The following is a 25,794-nucleotide window of genomic DNA, read 5'->3' as shown; positions in this document are numbered from 1 at the left end:
TCCAGGGGCATGATTTTTTGAAGTTTCAAGTGTATTTTGCTTGTCCAGATTTTTACATCTCAACGCAAAGAGAGATTTGAAAGAACTTGGCATAAATGTTCACAATGAAAAGACTGCAACTCGCATGTAAATCCCAATTTATATAAGTCAAGTGTCAAGGGAACATATTGAGGATGCAATTCATATATTACTAGGTGAACATGTAATTATCACTGCTAGTGATGTAGCAAGAAAACAAACTCTATTTTTCCGAGAAAGAAATTTATTGCACAAGTCTTTGCATTGAATTATAAAAGAGAATTAAAAGTATAGTACACAATATAAAACACATCAGACTCCATTTGTAAAACATATTTTTAAAGCATGTGTTCCCATTTCTCAAAACCATGATGAAAGATAAATCACAACAACATGACTGACTCAGAGGCTACCACAAACTGGTCTCAACTTTTATTATTTTATTATTCTTATAAATGGCAATAATATTAAGGCCATTTTAATACATATGTGTCACTTAAAAAGATGTATACAATAAGTTATTTTAACAGCATTTGATCCCTTATGATTCATAATAAAAGATGCAATGAATAAATTGTGTACATGTTTAAAAATAAAATGGAAAATCTAGATGCTTATGCTTAACAAAAGTCCAAAACACCATTGGCTGCATAAAAAGTATAAACATTACTATTCAGAAAAAAATAAACATTGATTTTGTACAAAACAAAAATAATGTCATGTTATAGTTAACTGTATCCATTATCATATTAAATTTATTATAAGTATTTACAAGTTTGAACAGACGTCATGTAAATCTCTGGCAATCTTAGAGATAAATTTGAGTCTCCAAGCCGGTATATTGTGTTTAAAAGAGGTAGAATTTCAAATTTCTTAAATTTTCATTCAAAAACAATGATGTAAACAAAATTTTGAAGGGTTGTTACCTTTTTAAATTTTTGGGAAATATGTTTCAAATATGTCATGGAACTTGTCAAATGTCAGTGTTTTTTTAGTGTGAAAATAAGAATATTACATCAAGCTTGTGAAAACAAAAGCTTGCTTTAAGTAGAGCCACTGATAAATCAAATCAAATTGCCCGAACAGGTCTAGTGCAGACAACTGCAGAATTGTGTATGAAGTCGGCCCACAGCAAGATTCTCTTCTTTGTTATATGCAAAATTATTTCATTTCACCACTTGAGTAAAAAATTGTAGAAAAGTTTCTAGCTTAAACACTATTTATCCACAAATTATGAACACTTTGTCTGTTGATTTATCACCAGAAAACTAAATCAAGATGGTTTCATCTATAACATCCATGTGACACAGTCATGGCCACATCTTTGGGGTCATCTCTGAATCCATCCACCCACAGAGAGGTCCTACAAAATATAATTCAAAACCACATATTAATTGTCTTCAAATATGATATCAATCATGTGTAAATTTGAAAAAAAAATACAAGAATGCAATGTTCAAAATCATCAAATGCTACCTAAGTGGTGAAAATTGTTTTAAAGAACTACTTGGGCTACAATGACACGGACGCATTAAAGATGCACTCTTACTCCAAAATAAGATTTACCAAAATTAATATAATTGTATATTGATGATAATAAAAAGGATGAATAAAAGTATAGAACAATGGTTCTTATGGAGGATAACGAGTTGAGTTTGGAAAAACAGTATTTCTAACTATGAGACAATAGTACATCACAGTAAATCTTTTAGCACTCACCAATCATTTAATATCTTTGCGTGTTCAATTTTTAAATTCCTGTTACCAGCTTGTTATAAGTAATTAATTTTCACCATAAATGCATTATTTAGTAAGTAGTTAAAGATTAAGTTAAAGATCAGCCAAAATGTATCTTTGATACACATGTGTATGTATTGATTTTGAATAAGAGTGTCACTTTAATGCAAACCTTTGTTAAACAATTAAAACTATTACTATTACTTAAACATCTAAGTAAGAAATACACTTTTTTCCTTAGTATTTTTCTATGAAAATTCTATCGAACAGCAATTTTAAGACAGTGATTCTAGATTATAGATTCTCATGAAATAAGAAAGATGATACAGTGTTTGTGACACACTTCTTCCTTATCCCTGATTTAGTCCCTTCACTGCATTTAAAATGTTTAAAAAAACTTGGATTTTTATTTTTAAATAAAAATCATGCTAAAATCATGCATTTGAATAATGAAAATAATGAAAGTTCCACAGTGCCTCTTAAAATGAATGAAAGTCCTGTTGACTTGTTTGATTTTAAAGCATAAAACAGGTTTTCTATGTATATTAATTTGGAACATCAATAAGTATCTAGTCTCTGATACTGTCAACTTTTTTTTAGTTGTAAAAATGACAAAAGGAAAGCTTAGACTTCTAGCAGTGTTTAGAAAATAAATATGCAGAAGCTCACCGTCTGATATTAATCCTGGCTCTAGTTCGGCTGCATGGAAATGTCAATCCAGTACTGGAAACTCCGGCCTAATGTACCGGATCTACGCCATCAGCAGTATCTGCAAGAGGACTGGGTGTAAATCTGGGATACCTCATTTATTTAATTATTATCAATTTGAGAAAGTTCTTATCCAAATATTAGTAGTGTACGTACATGAAGCATAGTCAGAACATCTGAGAAAAAGATTTGGTCTGGGTTCTTAAATTTTGATGTGGAATATGAGTTGTGCTCAGAACAAGTACAGACTTAAAACGATTGCATAAATCGTAAGCTTGTAGCCAAAATTTATCCCTTACCTAAAATTTGTAGGGCTATACTGAGGGCTTAGCTGTAAACTGCAGGGACTGTCCACATTAGCCTCTAAAATGAGGGGAAAGGTGGCATAGACGACTGGTGGTACCACTCTGCATTTCTGCCAACACACAATAAGGACTGTCTGAAAATGACAAAGAATGACCATGCACTTGTACTGTCAAACATATATATCTGTCATGTAGCAGTGCTGGTTCAGTGGCGTCAAAACCACTGCAACTGAACAATTTACTACAAATGTCTGTTCAGAAAAAAGATACAAATATTACTGGGAAGCATTTCTCTCCCAGTGCACCACACCCAGTTGCTGAAACCTGTATGTGTGTCATGGAGCTGTGCTGGCTCTCTGGTGGAATCAAAAGTAACAAACAATGTCACATTGACAGTTGTATGCACAGCCTGTGCCCGCTACACTCAATGCTGAAAATCGGGTAACCTTTCTCTTTACACAGGTCACCCCAGTTATCATTATTAATTGAATGCATTATGTGTGACGCCGACGCTTGGTGCTTGGGTAAGTAGTATAGCTCTCCATATTCTTCGAATAGTTGAGCTAAAAACAGTATACTGGTAGTTCCTTATATAAATAAGGAGATATCCCACCAAAGGCACCAATTTTATGCGCAATACTCGTTGGGTTCATTCTGAACTTTATTTGAGACCTATAATACAAATACATGTACACAAACGTTCACTTCATTACAAATAAGGTACCTTGAATAACAAAGTTCCGGAGCTTGTTGTCCAATGTTGTAGTTATTCTGGCAAAACTTCAGACAGGTTGCTGGATATATTCCTATGAACACGCTTTCAAGATGAAATAGTTCAATCCGTCTATAAGAAAAAGATACCAATCATATTTGATATGCAGTATACCAAAAAACGGAAAACATAAACGGGTATCATTTACAAACTTTAAATGCAGCAATGTAAAGAAACCTTGTTGTAATGTTTAGCTTTCAAAAACTTGCATGTACAAAAGACTTTTGTATTAAAAGCATAAGTTGCCATAGTCCCTCCAAAAAATCAGTTTACTGTTTATATATCCTGATTTATATATCCTGCTTTTCAGAAAGACATCTTTGCCAAAAAATAAGATTTGTATGAGCACATGTATGCAGACAAGGAATAAATCTTTGGAATTTGCTGTACAATTTTCCAGAAAAGTCAAGCTTCTATTTGAATACATATATATATATATGTGGTTTCTGTACATGTTTGTTCCATTCTTACCAGCTATGATTGTTTATAGTCGGTAGGGCCTCTGCTGCAGGTATGTAAATGTTGTCATGACTGGTACCAAGATAATTGACAGCAACAACTAAATACAGCCCTTCCCCACTGGTAGTCCTACAAATAAAAAGTACACATTTACCAAAAGGATACCACCATTAATATACATGGTGGCAGCCTTCTGGTTGTACCAATATTCTGTGAGTGGAACCATCAATTAATATTTACACCCCAACTTCCATTCCTTAAATGAACTGCCTTTCGGCAATTGCTTTTATCAATCAATGAACGCAACATCTTCGGATATGTTCTGATATCCTTCGGACTCCACACACATTGACCAACCCAATTGCGTTCATACCCCGATAATGACATCAACACCACAATTCATTCCTCAATGATGTTAAACTTCCTTTGGCTTTATTCATTACAAAATAATAAGATGGTCCTATCAATTAATATGTTTCACACCCATAGGAAAGCTCCTACAATCATAAGAGGGTTGTGCTGTGAGTTACTCAAGAAATTACTCTTGGCACTATTCTACAGCATCACCTATAAATAATCAAAGGAGTCCTCCTAAATATATATACTTTTATTTCCTCCATAATGCTATGAAGAGCAAAACTACAGTTTATAAATGTACAACAAACAAGTTTACAACGTGACAGTATGCAATTAGAGAAATATTTAAACAACATTCACACTTATATAATTCATTTTCGAGTACATATATTGGAATACAAGAATGGTATTACCAGGCCTGTGTCTTTTTCATACTGCTTTATCAATATTTACTTAACTCTATAAGTAAACATAAAGCACAATTTAGAGACCAATATTAAATATACACACTTTAAGACAATATCCACATTGCATGCATTTCCTAGATACGAAAGCGAAATATCTAGATAAATTTGCTTAATGAATATCACATTCTTTCTACACATAAATAATATATATATAAATAGTCATAACGATATATCAGTTATGATGTGCCAGCATGTCTTGGTTTATAAAATTTCTCAGAAAACTATGTGAGAAAGCTGCAAATGAGGTTCACAAGATATACAGACGTGTTTCTTATGAGGCAATCAACAGCACATTCAATCAGTTTATTGCCCTGTATGACTGGCTTTAACTAAATGAAACTAGCATAATTCAATGGAGTGTCAGAGTTGGTGAGAACATATCTCCACATCAAATGCCGTTTCGCATCATGAGCACTACAGAAGCAAATTCGATGCACAACTAAATTGTCTATTAATAAATCACAATGAGTGCATTGTCGTATATAGTCCCTTTCAGTTGTTAGGCTAATAATATTCATCATTTGTTTACAAATGAATCCAATATTATTGCCTTTGTTGGCCAGCAACCAAAGATATGCTGGTTTATTGTCGCATAAAAGTTTGGACATTAACTCTCCAACATCATCACGCGAGCACAAGGACATCAACTGTCGCCGTTGCTCAGCATAGATTACATGTTTGTTCAATATGGTCTTCAAACATGATTTCGACGGGAATGTACCAAAGTATATATAATCACTTATATAATTTATGAGATTATACTTCTGTAAAAGTCTATATATTTCAAGTATGAATCCAAGGCTTTGTTGGTCATAATTAATGAATCTCACCAACCTATGATTGAAAACTGTTTTAGCGAGATACTCATTTGGTAAGCGGCATAGCTGTCCTAGGAACTGTAATTTCCTCTTGTCAATACAAGTCTCCACTGATGTAATATCAATTGCACATAGCTCAAAGTCCGTGCTTACTGTGTGCTTATAGGACTGTATAAATTTAACACAGAACATATGAGATCTCTTCAGTTTGACGATATCGTTTTTGCATATGTTTGTCCATAACTCACTGCCAAATAGTCCTTTTGGTATAACAACGCTATTGTATATAGTTCTTAGGATTATCACGTTTAGTGAATATGGGTTAAGCCCGCTGTTACAAATTTCTAAGAGTGTGCCTCGCAGTTTTCGACATGCGTCGTCGATAAGTTCTGAGGATGCGAGGAATGCATCACACAGCAGTCCAAGGTGCTTATAGCTATTACCTTCAGCTTATATTATAGTATTACCAAGTTTGAATCATCTATTCATTTTAGCATGTCCACGTTCGTTAAAGACAATAACAGAACACTTAGATGCGTTATATTCATAACGCTATCTTTTAGAGTAAATGTCACATATCCTTAACATATCATTCAGTCCGTTAACAAAAAAGGAAGCTAAAATCATGTCATCTGCTACAGTGATGTTGCCAACTTTCATTCGATATAAACATATACCATGTCCACTGGCTTCTAGCTCTTTAATGAGACCGTTGATATACTGGAGGTACAAAATCGGGGAACTCCATCTGCCTTGGCGCGTTCCTTGTAGTATATCAAAGTAGGGAGAAAATAGACCTTGGTTTTTAACACAACTTTTCACGTTTTTATACATTTCTGAGTAGGCAAGAAGTGTTGTTGGGTCTAGCTTGCACTCTGTGATGTACATAATGCCGTCGTGCCAAACGGTATCAAACGCTTTTTGACCATCCATGAAACACAGGTATACTTTAGAGTGACATTCACGTGCATAAAATATACTTTCACGCAATGTAAACGACGCCATCAGGCAACCGAGTCCGTCTTGAAAACCTCCTTGCTACTTGTTGATTACATCCATGATTTGTTGTTTAGATCTTCGAACAGTTTGAAACAGTAGTGAAATATGAAAGGTGACGGTAAGTTGTCCCAACGTCTGCATAGAAATTTCTTTGTAAATTGTCAACTATCATCACTCCAGAATTCATAAATTTTTCGACATTCGCAACTCTTTGGTCAATATGGTCAATCTGCACTTTTAATTGAATCAAACCATTTTGTACACATGGTATGATCAATTTGATCTCTTGTACAGTGTTCCGAAGAGCTTTACTGTAATTGTATAAGTCACCTTTGAAATTATTCACTGCTTTCAAAATAAAATTCATTTGCTCCAATCTTGTTTTCTCCGCTTCTACGAAAGTCTGTTTCATATTAAGCATATCCGCCTATATCGAGGACACACTGTCTTTCAATAAGTTTATTTCACAGGGGTAAGTATCACAAGTACGAGTGTCTGTATTACGTGGCTTCTTCGCCTGGTTCGAGACATCAGAAGTTGATTTCCTGGCCGCATTTAGCAAGTCCTTAATAAGTGAGTAATCTTCGCATTCCAATACTGATATAATGGTATGTATGTCATTTGCTAATTTAACACTCACTTTATCGCCTTTACGACTAGCAATTCTGCGTGTCAACTGGCCAAATTTCAACCAGATAGCTATATTATTCCAATTCCAAATGTCACTGGTATACGTTACATTCCCGAAATAAGAAAAAAACCGCTATCTATAGAAAGATAATTATGTTTCAAACATCAGAGGAAGGCTCCTAAAAAGATAACTTGGCTGTGCTGATACAGCATCCACAAGCTATCAAAGGAATCCTCCAAGATGACAATTAACCACAAGAACAGTACCCCTTAAAATAAATAAAGTGATATTCCATAAGTGGCTCTATCAATTAATGTTTGTCACACTTTTGCCTTGAGTGTAAATGTTAAAATGTCAAAACTATTTAAGAAAATAATGTATTATTAATTTATATTAATATGTATTATTAGATTTACAATTTCATACTCAAACATCAATATTCTTCGGTTAAGCACTGTCAACTGGCCAAATTTCAACCAGATAGCTGTATAATTCCAAAATCCAAATGTCACTGGTATACGTTACATTCCCGAAATAAGAAAAAAAACGTGATCTATCGAAAGATAATTATGTTTCAAACATCAGAGGAAGGCTCCTAAAGAGATAACTCGGCTGTGCAGATAACTGCATCCACAAGCTCTCAAACGAGTCCACCAAGATGAGGATTAACCAAACGATCAGCAGCCCCTTAAATAAACAAAGTGATATTCCATCAGTGGCTCTAGCAATTAATATGTGCAATACCCTTTGGGTTTTTGGAAATGAGCTGGTCCTGTCAATTATTGCAAACAAAATAATTGCCCTGAGATTCGTTGCAGAAGAAAACTTCTTTAGGGCCAATCTGGTGTACAGTCCTTTAAATGAAACTGACTCACTTTTTATTTCTTTTGCCATGAGTGTAAATGTTAAAATGTCAAAACTATAGAAGAAAATAATGTATAATTAATTTATATTATGTATTATTAGATTTACAATTTCATACTCAAACATCAATATTCTTCGGTTAAGCACTGTCAACTGGCCAAATTTCAACCAGATAGTTATACAACTCCAAAATCCAAATGTCACTGGTATACGTTACATTCCCGAAATAAGAAAAAAAACGCTATCTATAGAAAGATAATTATGTTACAAACATCAGAGGAAGGCTCCTAAAGAGATAACTCGGCTGTGCAGATAACTGCATCCACAAGCTCTCAAACGAGTCCTCCAAGATGAGGATTAACCAAACGATCAGCAGCCCCTTAAATAAACAAAGTGATATTCCATCAGTGGCTCTAGCAATTAATATGTGCAATACCCTTTGGGTTCATTCAAATGAGCTGGTCCTGTCAATTATTGCAAACAAAATAATTGCCCTGAGATTCGTTGCAGAAGAAAACTTCTTTAGTGCCAATCTGGTGTACAGTCCCTTTAATGAAACCGACTCACTTTATATTTCTTTTGCCTTGAGTGTAAATGTTAAAATGTCAAAACTATATAAGAAAATAATGTATTATTAATTTATATTATGTATTATTAGATTTACAATTTCATACTCAAACATCAATATTCTTCGGTTAAGCACTGTCAACTGGCCAAATTTCAACCAGATAGCTGTATATTTCCAAAATCCAAATGTCACTGGTATACGTTACATTCCCGAAATAAGAAAAAAAAAACGCTATCTATAGAAAGATAATTATGTTTCAAACATCAGAGGAAGGCTCCTAAAGAGATAACTCGGCTGTGCAGATAACTGCATCCACAAGCTCTCAAAGGAGTCCTCCAAGATGAGGATTAACCAAAAGATCAGCAGCCCCTTAAACAAAGTGATATTCCATCAGTGGCTCTAGCAATTAATATGTGCAATACCCTTTGAGTTCATGGAAATGAGCTGGTCCTGTCAATTATTGCAAACAAAATAATTGCCCTGAGATTCGTTGCAGAAGAAAACCTTCTTTAGTGCCAATCTGGTGTACAGTCCCTTTAATGAAACCGACTCACTTTTATTTCTTTCGCCATGAGTGTAAATGTTAAAATGTCAAAACTATATAAGAAAATAATGTATAATTAATCTATATTATGTATTATTAGATTTACAATTTCATACTCAAACATCAATATTCTTCGGTTAAGCACTGTCAACTGGCCAAATTTCAACCAGATAGCTGTATAATTCCAAATGTCACTGGTATACGTCACATTCCCGAAATAAGAAAAAAAACGCTATCTATAGAAAGATAATTATGTTTCAAACATCAGAGGAAGGCTCCTAAAGAGATAACTCGGCTGTGCAGATAACTGCATCCACAAGCTCTCAAAGGAGTCCTCCAAGATGAGGATTAAGCAAAAGATCAGGAGCCCCTTAAATTAACAAAGTGATATTCCATCAGTGGTTCTAGCAATTAATATGTGCAATACCTTTTGGGTTCATGGAAATGAGCTGGTCCTGTCAATTATTGCAAACAAAATAATTGCCCTGAGATTCATTGCAGAAGAAAACCTTCTTTAGGGCCAATCTGGTGTACAGTCCCTTTAATGAAACCGACTCACTTTATATTTCTTTTGCCTTGAGTGTAAATGTTAAAATGTCAAAACTATATAAGAAAATAATGTATTATTAATTTATATTATGTATTATTAGATTTACAATTTCATACTCAAACATCAATATTCTTCGGTTAAGCACTGTCAACTGGCCAAATTTCAACCAGATAGCTGTATATTTCCAAAATCCAAATGTCACTGGTATACGTTACATTCCCGAAATAAGAAAAAAAAACGCTATCTATAGAAAGATAATTATGTTTCAAACATCAGAGGAAGGCTCCTAAAGAGATAACTCGGCTGTGCAGATAACTGCATCCACAAGCTCTCAAAGGAGTCCTCCAAGATGAGGATTAACCAAAAGATCAGCAGCCCCTTAAACAAAGTGATATTCCATCAGTGGCTCTAGCAATTAATATGTGCAATACCCTTTGAGTTCATGGAAATGAGCTGGTCCTGTCAATTATTGCAAACAAAATAATTGCCCTGAGATTCGTTGCAGAAGAAAACCTTCTTTAGTGCCAATCTGGTGTACAGTCCCTTTAATGAAACCGACTCACTTTTATTTCTTTCGCCATGAGTGTAAATGTTAAAATGTCAAAACTATATAAGAAAATAATGTATAATTAATCTATATTATGTATTATTAGATTTACAATTTCATACTCAAACATCAATATTCTTCGGTTAAGCACTGTCAACTGGCCAAATTTCAACCAGATAGCTGTATAATTCCAAATGTCACTGGTATACGTCACATTCCCGAAATAAGAAAAAAAACGCTATCTATAGAAAGATAATTATGTTTCAAACATCAGAGGAAGGCTCCTAAAGAGATAACTCGGCTGTGCAGATAACTGCATCCACAAGCTCTCAAAGGAGTCCTCCAAGATGAGGATTAAGCAAAAGATCAGGAGCCCCTTAAATTAACAAAGTGATATTCCATCAGTGGTTCTAGCAATTAATATGTGCAATACCTTTTGGGTTCATGGAAATGAGCTGGTCCTGTCAATTATTGCAAACAAAATAATTGCCCTGAGATTCATTGCAGAAGAAAACCTTCTTTAGGGCCAATCTGGTGTACAGTCCCTTTAATGAAACCGACTCACTTTTTATTTCTTTCGCCATGAGTGTAAATGTTTAAAATGTCAAAACTATATAAGAAAATAATGTATAATTAATTTATATTATGTATTATTAGATTTACAATTTCATACTCAAACATCTATATTCTTCGGTTAAGCACTGTCAACTGGCCAAATTTCAACCAGATAGCTGTATAATTCCAAAATCCAAATGTCACTGGTATACGTCACATTCCCGAAATAAGAAAAAAAACGCTATCTATAGAAAGATAATTATGTTTTAAACATCAGAGGAAGGCTCCTAAAGAGATAACTCGGCTGTGCAGATAACTGCATCCACAAGCTCTCAAAGGAGTCCTCCAAGATGAGGATTAAGCAAAAGATCAGGAGCCCCTTAAATTAACAAAGTGATATTCCATCAGTGGCTCTAGCAATTAATATGTGCAATACCCTTTGGGTTCGTGGAAATGAGCTGGTCCTGTCAATTATTGCAAACAAAATAATTGCCCTGAGATTCGTTGCAGAAGAAAACCTTCTTTAGGGCTAATCTGGTGTACAGTCCCTTTAATGAAACCGACTTACTTTTTATTTCTTTCGCCATGAATGTAAATGTTAAAATGTCAAAACTATATAAGAAAATAATGTATAATTAATTTATATTATGTATTATTAGATTTACAATTTCATACTCAAACATCAATATTCTTCGGTTAAGCACTGTCAACTGGCCAAATTTCAACGAGATAGCTGTATAATTCCAAAATCCAAATGTCACTGGTATCACATTCCCGAAATAAGAAAAAAAACGCTATCTATAGAAAGATAATTATGTTTCAAACATCAGAGGAAGGCTCCTAAAGAGATAACTCGGCTGTGCAGATAACTGCATCCACAAGCTCTCAAAGGAGTCCTCCAAGATGAGGATTAACCAAAAGATCAGCAGCCCCTTAAATAAACAAAGTGATATTCCATCAGTGGCTCTAGCAATTAATATGTGCAATACCCTTTGGGTTTTTGGAAATGAGCTGGTCCTGTCAATTATTGCAAACAAAATAATTGCCCTGAGATTCGTTGCAGAAGAAAACTTCTTTAGGGCCAATCTGGTGTACAGTCCCTTTAATGAAACCGACTCACTTTTTATTTCTTTTGCCTCGAGTGTAAATGTTAAAATGTCAAAACTATATAAGAAAATAATGTATTATTAATTTATATTATGTATTATTAGATTTACCATAACATACTCAAACATCAATATTCTTCGGTTAAGCACTGTCAACTGGCCAAATTTCAACCAGATAGCTGTATAATTCCAAAATCCAAATGTCACTGGTATACGTTACATTCCCGAAATAAGAAATAAAACGCTATCTATAGAAAGATAATTATGTTTCAAACATCAGAGGAAGGCTCCTAAAGAGATAACTCGGCTGTGCAGATAACTGCATCCACAAGCTCTCAAAGGAGTCCTCAAAGATGAGGATAAACCAAACAATCAGCAGCCCCTTAAATTAACAAAGTGATATTCCATCAGTGGCTCTAGCAATTAATATGTGCAATACCCTTTGGGTTCATGGAAATGAGCTGGTCCTGTCAATTATTGCAAACAAAATAATTGCCCTGAGATTCGTTGCAGAAGAAAACTTCTTTAGGGCCAATCTGGTGTACAGTCCTTTTAATGAAACCGACTCACTTTTTATTTCTTTTGCCATGAGTGTAAATGTTAAAATGTCAAAACTATAGAAGAAAATAATGTATAATTAATTTATATTATGTATTATTAGATTTACAATTTCATACTCAAACATCAATATTCTTCGGTTAAGCACTGTCAACTGGCCAAATTTCAACCAGATAGTTGTATAATTCCAAAATCCAAATGTCACTGGTATACGTTACATTCCCGAAATAAGAAAAAAAACGCTATCTATAGAAAGATAATTATGTTTCAAACATCAGAGGAAGGCTCCGAAAGAGATAACTCGGCTGTGCAGATAACTGCATCCACAAGCTCTCAAAGGAGTCCTCCAAGATGAGGATTAAGCAAAAGATCAGGAGCCCCTTAAATTAACAAAGTGATATTCCATCAGTGGCTCTAGCAATTAATATGTGCAATACCCTTAGGGTTCGTGGAAATGAGCTGGTCCTGTCAATTATTGCAAACAAAATAATTGCCCTGAGATTCGTTGCAGAAGAAAACCTTCTTTAGGGCCAATCTGGTGTACAGTCCCTTTAATGAAACCGACTCACTTTTTATTTCTTTCGCCATGAGTGTAAATGTTAAAATGTCAAAACTTTATTAGAAAATAATGTATAATTAATTTATATTATGTATTATTAGATTTACAATTTCATACTCAAACATCAATATTCTTCGGTTAAGCACTGTCAACTGGCCAAATTTCAACGAGATAGCTGTATAATTCCAAAATCCAAATGTCACTGGTATACGTTACATTTCCGAAATAAGAAAAAAAACGCTATCTATAGAAAGATAATTATGTTTCAAACATCAGAGGAAGGCTCCTAAAGAGATAACTCGGCTGTGCAGATAACTGCATCCACAAGCTCTCAAAGGAGTCCTCCAAGATGAGGATTAAGCAAAAGATCAGGAGCCCCTTAAATTAACAAAGTGATATTCCATTAGTGGCTCTAGCAATTAATATGTGCAATACCCTTAGGGTTCGTGGAAATGAGCTGGTCCTGTCAATTATTGCAAACAAAATAATTGCCCTGAGATTCGTTGCAGAAGAAAACCTTCTTTAGGGCCAATCTGGTGTACAGTCCCTTTAATGAAACCGACTCACTTTTTATTTCTTTCGCCATGAGTGTAAATGTTAAAATGTCAAAGGTTTATAAGAAAATAATGTATAATTAATTTATAATATGTATTATTAGATTTACAATTTCATACTCAAACATCAATATTCTTCGGTTAAGCACTGTCAACTGGCCAAATTTCAACGAGATAGCTGTATAATTCCAAAATCCAAATGTCACTGGTATACGTTACATTTCCGAAATAAGAAAAAAAACGCTATCTATAGAAAGATAATTATGTTTCAAACATCAGAGGAAGGCTCCTAAAGAGATAACTCGGCTGTGCAGATAACTGCATCCACAAGCTCTCAAAGGAGTCCTCCAAGATGAGGATTAAGCAAAAGATCAGGAGCCCCTTAAATTAACAAAGTGATATTCCATTAGTGGCTATAGCAATTAATATGTGCAATACCCTTTGGGTTCATGGAAATGAGCTGGTCCTGTCAATTATTGCAAACAAAATAATTGCCCTGAGATTCGTTGCAGAAGAAAACCTTCTTTAGGGCCAATCTGGTGTACAGTCCCTTTAATGAAACCGACTCACTTTATATTTCTTTCGCCATGAGTGTAAATGTTAAAATGTCAAAACTTTAAAAGAAAATAATGTATAATTAATTTATATTATGTATTATTAGATTTACAATTTCATACTCAAACATCTATATTCTTCGGTTAAGCACTGTCAACTGGCCAAATTTCAACCAGATAGCTGTATAATTCCAAAATCCAAATGTCACTGGTATACGTCACATTCCCGAAATAAGAAAAAAAACGCTATCTATAGAAAGATAATTATGTTTCAAACATCAGAGGAAGGCTCCTAAAGAGATAACTCGGCTGTGCAGATAACTGCATCCACAAGCTCTCAAAGGAGTCCTCCAAGATGAGGATTAAGCAAAAGATCAGCAGCCCCTTAAATTAACAAAGTGATATTCCATCAGTGGCTCTAGCAATTAATATGTGCAATACCCTTTGGGTCCATTCAAATGAGCTGGTCCGGTCAATTATTGCAAACAAAATAATTGCCCTGAGATTCGTTGCAGAAGAAAACCTTCTTTAGGGCTAATCTGGTGTACAGTCCCTTTAATGAAACCGACTCACTTTTTATTTTTTTCGCCATGAGTGTAAATGTTAAAATGTCAAAACTTTATAAGAAAATAATGTATAATTAATTTATATTATGTATTATTAGATTTACAATTTCATACTCAAACATCTATATTCTTCGGTTAAGCACTGTCAACTGGCCAAATTTCAACCAGATAGCTGTATAATTCCAAAATCCAAATGTCACTGGTGTACGTCACATTCCCGAAATAAGAAAAAAAACGCTATCTATAGAAAGATAATTATGTTTCAAACATCAGAGGAAGGCTCCTAAAGGGATAACTCGGCTGTGCAGATAACTGCATCCACAAGCTCTCAAAGGAGTCCTCCAAGATGAGGATTAAGCAAAAGATCAGGAGCCCCTTTAATTAACAAAGTGATATTCCATCAGTGGCTCTAGCAATTAATATGTGCAATACCCTTTGGGTTCATGGAAATGAGCTGGTCCTGTCAATTATTGCAAACAAAATAATTGCCCTGAGATTCGTTCCAGAAGAAAACCTTCTTTAGGGCCAATCTGGTGTACAGTCCCTTTAATGAAACCGACTCACTTTATATTTCTTTCGCCATGAGTGTTAATGTTAAAATGTAAAAACTTTAGAAGAAAATAATGTATAATTAATTTATATTATGTATTATTAGATTTACAATTTGATACTCAAACATCTATATTCTTCGGTTAAGCACTGTCAACTGGCCAAATTTCAACCAGATAGCTGTATAATTCCAAAATCCAAATGTCACTGGTATACGTCACATTCCCGAAATAAGAAAAAAAACGCTATCTATAGAAAGATAATTATGTTTCAAACATCAGAGGAAGGCTCCTAAAGGGATAACTCGGCTGTGCAGATAACTGCATCCACAAGCTCTCAAAGGAGTCCTCCAAGATGAGGATTAAGCAAAAGATCAGGAGCCCCTTAAATTAACAAAGTGATATTCCATCAGTGGCTCTAGCAATTAATATGTGCAATACCCTTTGGGTTCATGGAAATGAGCTGGTCCTGTCAATTATTGCAAACAAAATAATTGCCCTGAGATTCGTTGCAGAAGAAAACCTTCTTTAGGGCCAATCTGGTGTACAGTCCCTTTAATGAAACCGACTCACTTTATATTTCTTTCGCCATGAGTGTAAATGTTAAAATGTCAAAACTTTAGAAGAAAATAATGTATAATTAATTTATATTATGTATTATTAGATTTACAATTTCATACTCAAACATCTATATTCTTCGGTTAAGCACTGTCAACTGGCCAAATTTCAACCAGATAGCTGTATAATTCCAAAATCCAAATGTCACCTGGTATACGTCACATTCCCGAAATAAGAAAAAAAAACGCTATCTATAGAAAGATAATTATGTTTCAAACATCAGAGGAAGGCTCCTAAAGAGATAACTCGGCTGTGCAGATAACTGCATCCACAAGCTCTCAAAGGAGTCCTCCAAGATGAGGATTAAGCAAAAGATCAGCAGCCCCTTAAATTAACAAAGTGATATTCCATCAGTGGCTCTAGCAATTAATATGTGCAATACCCTTTGGGTCCATTCAAATGAGCTGGTCCTGTCAATTATTGCAAACAAAATAATTGCCCTGAGATTCGTTGCAGAAGAAAACCTTCTTTAGGGCTAATCTGGTGTACAGTCCCTTTAATGAAACCGACTCACTTTTTATTTCTTTCGCCATGAGTGTAAATGTTAAAATGTCAAAACTTTATAAGAAAATAATGTATAATTAATTTATATTATGTATTATTAGATTTACAATTTCATACTCAAACATCTATATTCTTCGGTTAAGCACTGTCAACTGGCCAAATTTCAACCAGATAGCTGTATAATTCCAAAATCCAAATGTCACTGGTATACGTTACATTCCCGAAATAAGAAAAAAAACGCTATCTATAGAAAGATAATTATGTTTCAAACATCAGAGGAAGGCTCCTAAAGGGATAACTCGGCTGTGCAGATAACTGCATCCACAAGCTCTCAAAGGAGTCCTCCAAGATGAGGATTAAGCAAAAGATCAGGAGCCCCTTAAATTAACAAAGTGATATTCCATCAGTGGCTCTAGCAATTAATATGTGCAATACCCTTTGGGTTCATGGAAATGAGCTGGTCCTGTCAATTATTGCAAACAAAATAATTGCCCTGAGATTCGTTGCAGAAGAAAACCTTCTTTAGGGCCAATCTGGTGTACAGTCCCTTTAATGAAACCGACTCACTTTTTATTTCTTTTGCCATGAGTGTAAATGTTAAAATGTCAAAACTATATAAGAAAATAATGTATAATTAATTTATATTATGTATTATTAGATTTACAATTTCATACTCAAACATCAATATTCTTCAGTTAAGCACTGTCAACTGGCCAAATTTCAACCAGATAGCTGTATAATTCCAAAATCCAAATGTCACTGGTATACGTTACATTCCCGAAATAAGAAAAAAAACGCTATCTATAGAAAGATAATTATGTTTCAAACATCAGAGGAAGGCTCCTAAAGAGATAACTCGGCTGTGCAGATAACTGCATCCACAAGCTCTCAAAGGAGTCCTCCAAGATGAGGATTAAGCAAAAGATCAGGAGCCCCTTAAATAAACAAAGTGATATTCCATCAGTGGCTCTAGCAATTAATATGTGCAATACCATTTGGGTTCATGGAAATGAGCTGGTCCTGTCAATTATTGCAAACAAAATAATTGCCCCGAGATTCGTTGCAGAAGAAAACCTTCTTTAGGGCCAATCTGGTGTACAGTCCCTTTAATGAAACCGACTCACTTTTTATTTCTTTCGCCATGAGTGTAAATGTTAAAATGTCAAAACTTTAGAAGAAAATAATGTATAATTAATTTATATTATGTATTATTAGATTTACAATTTCATACTCAAACATCAATATTCTTCGGTTAAGCACTGTCAACTGGCCAAATTTTAACCAGATAGCTGTATAATTCCAAAATCCAAATGTCACTGGTATACGTTACATTCCCGAAATAAGAAATAAAACGCTATCAGTAGAAAGATAATTATGTTTTAAACATCAGAGGAAGGCTCCTAAAGGGAGAACTCGGCTGTGCAGATAACTGCATCCACAAGCTCTCAAAGGAGTCCTCTAAGATGAGGATTAACCAAACGATCAGCAGCCCCTTAAATAAACAAAGTGATATTCCATCAGTGGCTCTAGCAATTAATATGTGAAATACCCTTTATGTGCAATACCCTTTCGGTTCATGGAAATGAGCTGGTCCTGTCAATTATTGCAAACAAAATAATTGCCCTGAGATTCGTTGCAGAAGAAAACTTCTTTAGGGCCAATCTGGTGTACAGTCCCTTTAATGAAACCGACTCACTTGATATTTCTTTTGCCTTGAGTGTAAATGTTAAAATGTCAAAACTATATAAGAAAATAATGTATTATTAATTTATATTATGTATTATTAGAATTACAATTTCATACTCAAACATCAATATTCTTCGGTTAAGCACTGTCAACTGGCCAAATTTCAACCAGACAGCTGTATAATTCCAAATTCCAAATGTCACTGTCATACGTTACATTCTGGAAATAAGAAAAAAAAACGTGATCTTTTGAAAGATAATTATGTTTCAAACATCAGAGGAAGGCTCCTAAAAAGATAACTTGGCTGTGCAGATAACTGCATCCACAAGCTCTCAAAGGAGTCACTAATAAGGTACCTTGAATAAGAAGGTTCCAGTGCATGTGGTCCAATGTTGTAGTTGTTCCGGCAAAACATCAGGTAGGTTGCTGGATATATTTCTATTAACACACTTCAAGATGGAAGGTTCAATCCGTCTATAAGAAAAAGATACAAATTTATATGATATTTGATAAGCAGTATAGTTAAAAAAACATAAATGGTTATGCCAAGAATACATTATATACATTTATGTGCCACCATGTTGAAATTTGGAACAATACAATTACTACAGTTTTGATACAAATAACAGTTCAACTGCAATCATAACCAACTAGAAAAAGTACCATGACTAACCTCTTAAATGATCTTGAAAGTATTATATCATCATATTAAATTCATCATATAAAATTATCAGCTGTGTCTACCACAGAAGTCAGGTGAACAATGACTTCCAAAACTCCCTCCAAAACTGAGCAAAATTTGAAATTACTGGTCACACCTGATGACCACAAAAGGCCACTCAGGTCAATATACCTTCAATCACCACTTATGGTCAAAGAAAGATAATCACAATATGATCTCAAATTAGACCTGGTTAGGCCTTAAAAAATTGTTTGGTTAGGGTCACATCCTTTTCATTTTTTATTAGGCTTTGGAGAATAGTGTTAAAGTTATCTTCTTTATAAGCATTTAAGGTTTTAAACTTTATATTAGTATGTGCTTAAAAGAACCCTTAATATTCTCATAGAAATTTTAATTTCAAATTGACATAAATTCAAAACTGTGACTTCTCCACCCAAGGAATGCTTGCTTTTTTGCTTGAATGGTGACTAATACGTCAGAACAATGACGCAGGTCAGTCAAATAACTTGTTTTTCCTTGCCAAAACATGTTTAAGAATATAAAAATGTGCCTGTCAAACGAAACAAGAGGCCCAAAAGGGCCTATGCTCTACTGGCATGGCTCTTGTGGTCATTTGAGTACGGTTTGAGTAATAGGCAAGACATATATAGTTCACTTTTAGTGTTTGGGTTAGCTGAAAACGCTGCACGTTCAACATCTGAGGACAGGAAGTGTTGTAAGCAGATTAGTTGCATGAACTATTTTAATATGTGCAAAGTAAAGGTAATCTGAAGGTAAAAAATATTTGCTTTTAAAACTGTAGTCATCGTCAAAATTTCATTTCTGTAGCTTTAAAAAAGTCGGTCAAAGTCAAGGACATCCGAGGACAACATTAATGCTTGTTTGCAAAACTGTTCACATGGTCAAAATTTCATTACTGTAGCTTTAAAAATTAATAAGTAAGTCAAAAGGGGTGGGGCCAGCTTTTGCCTAAGGGGCATTATTTCAAATGTTTTCAATTGCATCATATGATGCTCCACAACAAATATCAAAGGTATGGGCCTTGTGGTTTGAAACAAGAAGATTTTGAAAATATTTCTTAAATAAGTTGTGACACCCAGGGCAGTGCCAGTTTTGACCCAAGGGGCATAATTTGAACAACCATGGTAGTGGACCACTAAATAAAGCCTTGTTCAAAATAGCAAGGATTTGCATAATGGTTTCAGACAAAAAGGTTTTTAACATATTCCAATTTAAGGGGGGGGAGGGGGGGGGAGTCCGTCCCTTCTTTTCTGAATTATTCCCTGGGCCTCCACGAACATTGCCGAGGTCGTTTGCATTTGCCGCACTGGTCCCTTGCAGGACAATATCCGTGGGGGGGGGGGGGGGGGGGGGGAGGGCAGTAATGACCCCAGGGGCAAAACTGAAGACTCTATCGTGTTCACAAGCAATTGTTTACAGACCCACAGACGCACGAACACACATACTATGTACACATTACCATCGCATAAGCTCTTCTGGCCTTTGGCCAGTAGAGCTAATAAAAAGAAAATTTAAAACATAAGGGCCATAATTTGTATTTAGGGCTAAAATGGAGTTATGTAACCTGATTGTAAGATTGTCATCATTAATTGTGTGAAGTATTAAGTCAATTGAATGAAGGGTGTAGGAGATTTTTATTAAAATCTGAACTTGACCTTAAATGTTAACATGCCCTTCAAATTTAACAGAAGTTCCTAAGTCAATCAGGGGCCATAACTTGTAATAAAGATATTATGGAGTTATGTTTCCTCATTATTATGAACAATTGTGTGAAGTATTAAGTCAACTGAATAAAGAGTATAGAAGTTATAAATAAATATCAACCTGCCCTAAAACTTTAACCTTTAAATCAATCAGGTGTTTGAAAATTTTCAGCATGTACCTAATCTTTTCACCAGGTTAGGATTATTAGCATATATTCCAAAAGTTTCCAGATGTTTACAAAAATCCCATTTTACTCCTGCATGGAAACACAAAGAGTGCGTGGCAAAAAGCACAGCATTAAATACGGGCAACAGTTAGGTTATACGCTTTATTCGGTATATACAACCTTTTTTGGTTTATGATAATATTCATATTTAGTTAAGCAATTTACTTTACACAGGTGCTAAAAATAGGTCATTTAATTTTTATGAGCTTCATGGTATATGTATAAATGTACAGTTTTTAATGAAAAATAATAAGATATATATTACTAACTGGTTTAAATATTCCACTTTTAAATGTATCAAATAAAAAAAGCACATGTTTCCCAGTTTTGTTAATTATTTAACAGTGTTCAAGAACTACTTCTGTCAAACTAAATTTTGACGCTTTTTGAGCTCCTCATTCGAACCTATGAGAATGGACACAAATTGTTTAATTTCACTAGATTTAGCATTATTTCAACAGAAGAAACATTGCTGTATATATCACAGTCATTTGATGGGAATGAACGCCTGCGTTGGTGTCATTTGACCTGTACAAAATTTAGTGACATTTAACCTAAAATAAAAAAAATCAGATTAATCATAGGGGTCACTCCTACTCCTTTGATAAATCTGAAGAAAAAAAATATATTTTAGGTGAAATGTCACTAAATTATATATATATTTTATATCATATATCTGAACTTTATTATGAACATTGATATCATTTATAACATCATTTATCTTTCAAAATAAGGATACTTTATTTGATAAAACCATTAAAAATAAAACTACTCGCCTACTGGAAGTCCTAGTCCAAATAATTGTAGGTTTATGGATTTTTTTAATTTTTTTGATATGGCAAATCCTTCACATACAAATTGTTTAGTATCAAAAGTGGGTAGTTATTCCGATCGGGATTCCGGGTTAAAGCATATTGCATCTATAAAATATCATAAAAACAAGAAATATTACCAGATAAAGTTATTTTATATTAGTTCCGTACACCAAAAATAAATATCCAACTTCTGATTATGAGTTTGACGGTTTTCTTCATAAATTCATTCTGTCAAAACATAACGATATACCCAGTATACATGAAGGGCACCTGCAGGGCTTCCGGGCACAATTTTAAAACAATCTTAACATTTCGGCCATGGCCAAGTTGTTACGATTGTATTAACAAGGTCTATCTCGAAGCTTGTCGGAGGTGGCGGAGTTATTATGATTGGATCAAGTTGTTTCTCTTGGCATTAATTGTTGTCTGTGTCAGTCAACTTTTGTTTTATTGGAAAGGAAAACAATGTGTTTTAATGCATTAAATGCTTGTTTTGTGCAAAATAACTTTTAACTTACATGGTAAAATATGAATTTAAACCTTCATGATTGGCAATTACCATTCTTATGAATTTATTTATTATATATGTCATATGATAACAGCTAATTAAGGAATTTTAACACAGAAAAAACTACCTAACATAATATGGATTTACATGTTTATTTAAAAAAATAAATAAAAAAAGGAAATAATCACACTCTTTGTCACTAAAATCAATGTTTGTTATTAAATAAAAAAGGCAAAACATGTTGCATCTCATGAGAGCTTTTCATCAACATTTACAATATGAACCAAAATTATGTTTTTGCATACATGCACAAGAATTCTGAGAAATGACAAGTTAAATCATTGCATAAATGGCAAGTAACTTTAAGCAGAGATGTGATTTAACATTCTGCCATAATTGTAAGAAAGGTGGATACATTTTATTTCTTCAAAGTTGCAGTTATTTTTACCAAACTTTACATTGCATTTTATAAATATGTACAAACAGTATGGTGTTGAAACATGAGTATACAGACATGTTAATGTGTGCTTTATTTTGTTGGCCCTTCGGTAACATTAAACCACCTGATAACTAAATAGTTAAAGTATAAAAATTATGATAGTTTGCTTACAACATGTATATCTCTCTATGTATATCTCTCTCTGTTTTAATGTTATCATAAGATGAAATAATATCAAATGTATTAGAATATACAGTCCTACAATGAAATTATTTATGCACAGCCATCCAAGAACTATAACTATTTGATTTGTTAAGGAAGAGCAAGTATTTTTTAAGCTGTAAATAAAGTAACACTTGCATGTTTAATAATAAGAAAGCTATATGATATGTTATGTATAGAACTATACCAATGGGCTCGATAGGAATTTCCTATTCGCCTCTCTCATAGAGAACCTGCGTTCAATTCTCAGCCTAGGCGAGTGTGAGTTTGGTTAGTGGTCACCAAGTTGGACGAGTGGGCTTCTTTTCCGGGGTTTCCAGTTTCCCCTAGTACACAAGACCCACTCTCTGGTATCATTGTGCCAATGAGAGTTGCAAATACTTGTTTCACAATTGTGAAAACAAATAAGTTTTAACTAACACTCCCTTTATGAATTCAATAAGTTACAAAATTAACTACTTACAATGGTACCAGGGTGGATGGCATAAAATGGGTTCTTCCCCCCCCCCCCACCCCACCCCAAAAAATGTAAGCAATTTGTAGTCTGAGATGTTGCATTTTGAATGTATAAAATTACTTTTTATCTTATTTCTCTGATATAGAAGAAGTAAATTTGAACAATGTGAGGGGCGTTGCCTGGTGCACATCCCCCACTAGTGCAGTCAGTGGGTACAATGGGCAACTTGTTTTTAAGTATTGGTTCTATCCTGTCAATCTAAAGTAACTGCTTGTTATTGTTTATTCAATACATGTACATTAGAAGATGCGATAAACTTCTTTTTCACTATTTTAAAGCTCATTTAATTATATACCATATGCACTTTTGATACTGTCCTTATAACCAAGTCTTGAGTACTGCTACTAAAGAAGACTAGTTCAGTCGCTGGTTGGAAATAACAAATATAAACATTTGTTTCCTTTAAGAAACATGATTGTACTTATAATATTTAATTAATACTGGTCAAACGCATGTTTTTGATTCATTATCTCATGTTGTGTTTATGCAGTCTCAAATGACTACAACTTAAGAATCGTATCTTATTGGTATACTGTTCTTTTAAAAAAAAACATAGTTGATGTTTCCATAGCAACCTTTTAAAATTGAAATGAAATGACTGAAAGATACATAATTGTGGAATGTTTATTTATCAATCATGCTCCCCTTCAGTAATATTGTAATATCAATTTCATACTGGACTATTGTTTTGTGATCCTTTAAACAGGGTATCAGGTCTGTGCCATTAGTATATTGTTAACTGTTCTTCTTTCCATAGCTAAGCATCACTAAAATACCGTAATGTGAATTTTTATTTGCTGAAAATTATTTATTATGACATTAAATTAGATAAAGCAGATACATATTCATAAAATAATGGTAATGTAGTCAATAAAAAACCTGAACATTGGTCAAATTCTTTAACTTTGGTATGAATATCAAATAAAGAAGATTGGTTGCCATGGGAACATGCAGAATAACTTTCTCACAAAGGTTTTTGTTGCTTCATAGTATTGTATTCTTGATCTGAACACTAAAGCTAGAAAAAACAAATGAATGACCATTGACATATTTGCTTGTTTCTCTCCAATAAACAGCTGTTTTTCAATTATATTGTAGCACACGCCATATAACAAATGTTGTCCAAAATAAACAATAACATAAGTTTTCATTTAATTGCGTTCAATATCAATGTGAATCTTCATTTTACCCAAAAATTCTTCAATTGATGGATTTTATTGATGAACACAAATGTGTTTTTATGAAAAACAATAGCATATGCAAAATAAAAGTATAATTTTTAGACAAGAAATTGTCTCCATGGTTACCGTGGAATCAATTTCAATTACTGATAGCTTAATTAAAACTTTAACATTTCAATATCACTGTCTGAAAGTTTGAATGTTGTAGAACAAGTATTATTTAAATTGTATTCTTTTAAAGTCAATGGGTGATATATTTAACATTCACTCAAAACAACTCAGCAGTGAGCACTGAACTGCACTTACAACATTGCAGCATGGTAAGGGTTAATATTAGATTTAATTAACATGTAATACAAATATTATACAATATACCTGAAGCTTGGGTGGCAGGTTGTTCACTGTTCACCTCTACTTCCCCACTGTTTTCAGGTGCTTCATCAGTTTCCCCTGCAAAAATAAAACAAACTGAATTACACTGCAGTAAAAGCACTGGTTACCTTACACATTACATGGGTATCTAATCACAATTTGCTAACTCCTTGCTAGAAGCCAGAAACAACGTCCCTACATGACACAGATGTGGTTGAACATGGTATGTACAGGTACGTATTGGAAAATCGATAGGCTTGTGTGGCTCGACTGCTCAGTGGTTAGTCCCAGTCTGGCCACAAATTTTTCACAGGTCCTGTTATAGTTTGAGGGCTCGTCCAGCCCGAAAGGACAATATGAATATCATAAGACATCAGTTCAAAGATGGAAAAAACAGGAAATAGAACTTTAAACCTTAAATACATGTACCCAAGCCAGTAACTGGTTTAATTTGTAAGTTTTTTGTGTTTTATTTCAGGACTTTTTCTCGACCTATACATCTATTTCGTGCTGCTACGCCATAGACTGACTGGCTCCACAACTTGACAGTTAGTACGCGTGTAAAGAATGACAATTTCGAAACAATATTTAATTTTATACTCAGAGACATGGACCCTAGAATGGCCTAGATAAACATTCGTAGCCAAAACGAACCTGTTGGTATGAACTTTTTCGGCACGAATTCACTTTCCTGAAATTCCAACAAATTCCTTCATTTTTGAGCAAATACCGTAGCTGTACATGATTATTTTATTATAAACGTAAACTTCTTACGTGCAGTTTCTGAGCACAAGGTACGATTACATCGATGGGTCTGCATGGCAGACAATGTGGCAAAGAAAAGGCCGCACGCTCCACATCTGAAGACGAAAGTCGCCATAATTCTGACGTCACTGTGCTCGTTGCACCAGCTATTCCCCCGGGTACAGTCAGGACATGTTCCGGACACTGTTCT

The 25,794-nt window shown here is 34.1% G+C and overlaps 1 long non-coding RNA gene across 1 annotated transcript; it reads right to left on the bottom strand.

Moving 5' to 3' along the window:
• Positions 1 to 415: 415 nt before the first annotated feature.
• LOC128216701 (uncharacterized) lies at positions 416 to 25,794 on the bottom strand. The gene is made up of 8 exons (XR_008258114.1): positions 25,614 to 25,794; positions 24,843 to 24,917; positions 18,509 to 18,626; positions 4,012 to 4,128; positions 3,493 to 3,612; positions 2,763 to 2,902; positions 2,425 to 2,524; positions 416 to 1,381 (listed from the first exon to the last, which is right to left on the bottom strand). It is a non-coding gene; the product is annotated as an uncharacterized LOC128216701 (long non-coding RNA).

This window comes from Mya arenaria, chromosome 14, assembly GCF_026914265.1.
Source record: "Mya arenaria isolate MELC-2E11 chromosome 14, ASM2691426v1".
In the NCBI taxonomy this organism is placed as follows: domain Eukaryota; kingdom Metazoa; phylum Mollusca; class Bivalvia; order Myida; family Myidae; genus Mya; species Mya arenaria.
The sequence above is the reverse complement of the archived record's forward strand: the minus strand, read 5'-3'. Positions and strand labels throughout refer to the sequence as shown.